The sequence below is a fragment of the Pseudorca crassidens genome, chromosome 10 (genome assembly GCF_039906515.1).
Source record: "Pseudorca crassidens isolate mPseCra1 chromosome 10, mPseCra1.hap1, whole genome shotgun sequence".
NCBI lineage: Eukaryota > Metazoa > Chordata > Mammalia > Artiodactyla > Delphinidae > Pseudorca > Pseudorca crassidens.
The window spans coordinates 81,385,164-81,391,174 of record NC_090305.1 but is presented as its reverse complement, the minus strand read 5'-3'; the positions used below and the strand labels follow the sequence as shown (position 1 = coordinate 81,391,174).

The 6,011-nt window shown below is 42.8% G+C and overlaps 1 non-coding gene across 1 annotated transcript; it reads right to left on the bottom strand.

Annotated features, from left to right (window-relative positions):
* Nucleotides 1-634: 634 nt before the first annotated feature.
* Nucleotides 635-707, bottom strand: TRNAG-CCC (transfer RNA glycine (anticodon CCC)). Its single transcript has one exon. It is a non-coding gene; the product is annotated as a tRNA-Gly (tRNA).
* Between the last annotated feature and the right edge of the window lie 5,304 nt (nt 708-6,011).

Genomic DNA, 6,011 nt, shown 5'->3' with positions numbered 1-6,011 from the left:
GGTTGAGAGTCTGCCTGCCGATGCGGGGGACACGGGTTCGTGCCCCGGTCCGGGAAGATCTCACATGCCGCGGAGCGGCTGGGCCCGTGAGCCATGGCCGCTGAGCCTGCGAGTCCGGAGCCTGTGCTCCGCAACGGGAGAGGCCACAACACTGAGAGGCCCGCGTACTGCAAAAAAAAAAAAAAAAAAGAGTAGGAGCATAAGTGTGACGTCAGATGGAGTCCAGAGCTATTGTATTTGTGTCTGCGAAAACTTGGCTGAGTTGCTTAACTTCTACAAGGCTCAATTTCTACATCTGTAAAATGTACCCAATAATAGTACCCATAGCAAGGAGAGAATGAGCTATTTGTAAAGTGTTTAGGATAAATTGTGACAAATTAGAGTAGGCGAAGGGATGTGATCAGCTTTGTCATTTTGAAGAATAACGTGGAAAAGTGGGCTGGATGAAGGGGAAACCATTTGATACAACATGCGTGAATTCTCTGTTCATGGAAGTTTTTAAGAAATCAGATCCCCTTGCTTCCATTTTTTATTTTTTTAATTTTATTTTTAATATTTATTTATTTGGCTGTGCCGGGTCTTAGCTGCGGCATGGGGGATCTTCAGTTGCAGCATGCAGACATGCGGGATCTAGTTCCCTGACCAGGGATTGAACCTGGGCCCCCTGCATTGGGAGCGCAGAGTCTTAACCACTGGACCACCAGGGAAGTCCCTGCTTCCACTTTTTAAATGCAAGGTTTTTATTTCTTTTTTTTGAAGTGCTGATTCATAGTGGGAATTATAGATCTAAAATAGTCTGTCTACATCTTTAGGAAGCCAGTCATTCATTCCATTATTCTGCATTAAAAAAAATATTCGTTATTCACCACTGGAGTACCCAAGCTGGACTTTGAGATGGTGGCTCTCTACTCCCTGATAATTTATGCCAAAGACGATCAAGGGGCAACAGCCTCACAGACCATTTTAATCCAGATTGCAGTTGTGAATGAGACACCCATCTTCATCGGATCCCTTGCTCAAAGAGACCAAGGTGTACAGGAAGGACACTGTGGACATATGTATGTCGGCATCACACCCCGTGTCCTCTAATAGTGTCACGGTTATAAGAGTGATAAGGTGAATACTGATAACAAAAATAATGATACATGACTGCCACTTACAGGGCGCTATGTAGCAGGCACTATGCTAAGAGCAACAGATGGATTAGTTTATTTAATGCTGAGAGCACTGGAGGTACGTTCTATTTGCATTCCATTGTATAGATGAGTCACCAGGCTTAGAAAGGTGAAGTAACTTGCTCACTGTTAAGAATTATTCATTTATCTGTTTATTATGTACTAAAATTATTCCTTTATTTGTGTGATGATTTAATGAACAGCATGTCTATGTCATTGAGTTAGATGCTTCATGAAGGCAGGGATCAAGTCCTTTTTTTTTGCAGTATGTGGGCCTCTCACCGTTGTGGCCTCTCCCATTGTGGGCCTAGCCGCTCCGCGGCATGTGGGATCCTCCCAGACCGGGGCACGAACCCGTGTCCCCCGCATCGGCAGGCGGACTCTCAACCACTGCGCCACCAGGGAAGCCCAGGGATCAAGTCTTTTTGTGCTCTCTCTCTCTCTCCCTCTCTCTTTTTCTCTCTCCCCGTCCCTTTGTGTTTGATTTTCACCACATATGAATCTCTTTTTCTCACTCTCTTCTCATTTATTCTCAACTCTGCCTTTTGCTAGGTAGTCAAATATTTAACACCTATGTGTGGACGATCCATGTTCTTTATTAAAAGCGTAAGCATTTGAGGCTTAGATGTGGGGATGGTCACTGACTAGGGACAGTTACTCATCCTGCCTGAGCCTCAAGTGTCCCCAGTAGTTAAACTGAGATATTAGTCCCTTCTTGATGAAAGTCACCTGACGGAGTGTGTTCACAGGCCAACCCTAGTGCCAGGCACACAGGAGGTGCTGAATACGTGTTTGTTTCCTTCCGTTCCCTGTTTCAAGCAGAGGATAAACTCCTCAAGGGCAGATCCAAGGTGAACTCATACTCTTCTGACTTCTAAATCAGTGAGCCTGGTGCCAGGCTGCTGGTGGGCACGCCATGCACCTTTGCTTATGGGATGGCCCAGCCAGTGTGCTGACTAGAGTCCAAGCAGGCTGTGGAGATCTTTGCTGCACAAATCCTGTTCCCTTGGCAAAACGGTGCAGCAACTTCTCCGGGGTTGGGTCCTCTCCTCCAGCACTAAGGGGTCTCCCTCTGCCCCAGTGTTCCTGACCCCTGAAGAGTGGTTTGACTAGTAAATATGTAAGTTTATGGTCCCCAATGCTTTAAAAGTGGATAGAAAGAAGACAGACTCCATAATCAGACAATAATGGTACCCAATAACGTATTAGCTGTGTAACCTTGAGTTACTTACTCTTTCTAATCCTCAGTAAAATGGAAATAATAGTCACCAATGGTTTTGAGTGCTTAGCAGTTATAAGCACTCATGAAACATCCAATATTGTTTTTATTTAAATGTATAGACCTCTTTGCTCTATACCTGATACATGATAGACACTTGATAAACGATGTCTATTATTATGATGATGATGATTAATGGGAATCACCCTATAAAAACATCTGTACAGAGCAAGCACAAGGCATTGTCTGACCTAAGATCCAGGATTGAATGAGGAGTTTCTGGACGTCTATTTTGCATTTTCTGGCAGTTACTGAGATGGATGTCCTAGAAGACGCTGCCCCTGGCACAGTCATTTACAGGGCAGCGGCCAAGATCCAGAGGATGCTGTTTTCGAGGTAATTCATGCTCTGGGGCAGAGACTATCAGTGCCTCGTGGTTTTATGTGTGACTGTGTTCACAAACAGAGTCATGGAGATAACCAGATCAATTATGCCCACACTTCATGTTCCAAACATAACTCTTGCCTCAATTATGAGGACGTTTCAGGGGAAAATGAAAGAAGGCTGGGTTGTCTGAGTCGTTTCTTCCCTTCTGGTGCGTTTCACTGTGCGCAGGCAGGCCCAGCCTGATCCTTAGGTAACTTTTGTCAAAAGATGCCAAGCATTTCATTTCATTCTTGGGAATTTTGGCTACACATACTGTTGGGAAACAGTACAACTTCCTGGCAGAATTAACTTGTATTTCAAAGCACTAGGTCTGGTCCTCAGGCTTGATAACGCCCCAAGAATGAACTTATTTAGAATAGGTGTCCTCTAGGTACAGATACCACGGGAGGGGGATGAAACTGTGGATTTTGTGCCAAGAGGCTTGGATTTAAGTCCCAACTTTACTGCTCTAAGTCTTTTTTTTTTTACGGTACGCGGGCCTGTCACTGTTGTGGCCTCTCCCGTTGCGGAGCACAGGCTCCAGACGCGCGGGCTCAGCGGCCATGGCTCACGGGCCCAGCCGCTCCACGGCATGTAGGATCTTCCCGGACTGGGGCACGAACCCGTGTCCCCTGCATCAGCAGGCGGACTCTCAATCACTGTGCCACCAGGGAAGCCCTGCTCTAAGTCTTTTACACGCCTGCTTCTCTGCTTCAGCTGTAAAATTGGGAAAATGATATCTGCTTTGTCTTCTCTCATACTGCTTTCTCACGTGTTATAATGGACTTAAAAGTAGTTTTTCAACTATAAAATATCTTGCAAATGACAGGATTTATATTACTGTCTTAATTTTTGATGTCATATGGAATCGTTATGACATTATTAGGCTGTAACATTTTTAGCTAATGGATTGATAGACAAGAATATCACGGCCTTAAATTTTTAATGTTGTATGACTTTTCTAAATTGGTGAAAAATTAGAGAATTGTTCATGCTGATGCTGTACTTTCAACATTTACAATTTACTGGTAATGCTACTGGGTCCTTATCCAAGGCAACTTGTCTTTTACAAAATTTTCTTTAAACAATAGATGGCCACTAATATCTGAGGCATTGTCCGTATGGTTTTATAAGGTATTGAACACACTCAAGTAATTACACGAATGAACACTGCTGTTGTCAAGTTCCCCCCCACCACACATTTGTCTTATCCTCCTCCCAAGAGCACAAAACCACATCCAGGATGGGACTGGAAAGGTCACAGCTTCCTTTACAACATGCAAGTAAGCCACCTAATCATGCATATTGCTCCAAATCAACCTATTCAAGATTATAGTGTTGAATCCAGCACTGAGCAACTCCAGCCACACGGGCACCAGATATCATATTGCAATTGCTCCCCTGGTGTTCTGCATGGCAGGTCACCCACCATGTTGACATTTTAGTGTGGAAAACACATCACAGTCCAATAGGGCTTAGCTGTGACTTTAATACGCAATCACAGTGACTTACTAGCCAGTGAATGCAAGTAATTCATTTCACATGAAAGACTCCCAAATGCTTGGTCGTAGAGATTAAATGCTTTTGGCCCTGACCCTATACTTTTCTCAGAAGAGAATTGGCTGCTGGGCCATATTTGGAAGTCTCATGCAATGTTCTTTGTGAATCTTACAAAACATGGAATGACATTTCAGTGTTGATATAGGCCGTGGAAACTTACAGTTAGATCCACTCCTACACACATCCTTCTAACACAGGAGATCAGACCAGATGTGTTATTCAAGTATTCATGACTGGGCAACAACTTTCATTTGCATTTGACTTCACATCGGTTCAGAGAAAAACTGGTTCTAATCTGGGAAAGAGCTTACCACTCTTTGGAGTCTGGTGTATGATGATAATAATAATGACATTAATAACTGTTAAGTGTTTATCAGGTGACAGGCATATATCTTATATCATTGAATCCCTGTGTTAATCCCTGAAGCAGATACTACTGTCTATTATGATGTTAAGTAAGGGATCAATAAGCTAATGTATTATGCCTTTAATTTATAGATGAGCATCATTAGGCTAATAGGATTAAGCAATTGGCCTAAAAAATACTGTAGTTGAAATTCAAACCCATGTTCCTTTTGCTCTAAAGCCAGTGTGTTTCTTCTCCTACTACCAAAACCATACCAAAGTATATTCCACCAAACACAAGTCCCACCAGATGCTCCAAGAGAAAAATAAAACATCCTATGATAAAATGATTTAGGGAAATGATGTCTACTTATCTCCTCTGAATTCGCAATACCCAGCATATTAAATTCCCTGAGGAGTTCTCTGATAGAGAGATGTTTGTTTAATCTGATTTGTTGTAATTATTAGTCCATAGCACTTTTTTAAATGAAATGTAACACCTGTTAACTTTTCATGTAATGCCTATCGAGCACCCCACAGGGTAGAAAGATTATACTAGATGCTGCTGTAAGATTGATAAAACGTGACATATCTCTGGGGTTGTTATAATGATGAAAGAGGAAATTCTAGATGAAGACCTGGCCCACAATAATTAATGTAACACGAGTGGATTTTTATATATCTAGACTCACTATGTTCCAGGACTAAGATTTTTCATGCTGTACCACCATTGCTACTGTACATGTTCAAAGGTCCTTGAAACTCTGGTTCTTAGAGATAGAAAAAGTAAGACCTCTTATCCTGAACAAGCTGAAAATCAAAGACTTTTCTTGGACCCATCAGGAGGAACCAGCACTCCAAAATGTGGACAGACTGGTGAATCCCAAGAGTCACAGCCAATTTCTGCTTACTTGGAGCAGAAACTGCTAGAGCCATAAGCAGGTATAAAGCCTTCTCATGGTAATTCTGATGACTTGCTGGAGGCTGAAGGTAGACTACCATGAGACAAAGTGCTGGGTGCCACAGTCTTAGGCGGACCCCACACTTTCATAGTTTTTACCACCAGGAACTCCATTAATTAGGTTTTCACAGTGAAGATTCAAAAAATATCACCTGTGTCTTGGGGCGAGCGAGAGAGAGAAAAGAATCATTGTGAAATAAACCCAGAGCTTTCTCCTAACAAAGCCTACTCTCTTGGAGAGAAGAATTTTCCTGAACCTTATCTCATCTGGATACACACACATACACACATGCCCTTAGGCAAATCATATTCAAAGTTCAGAAAC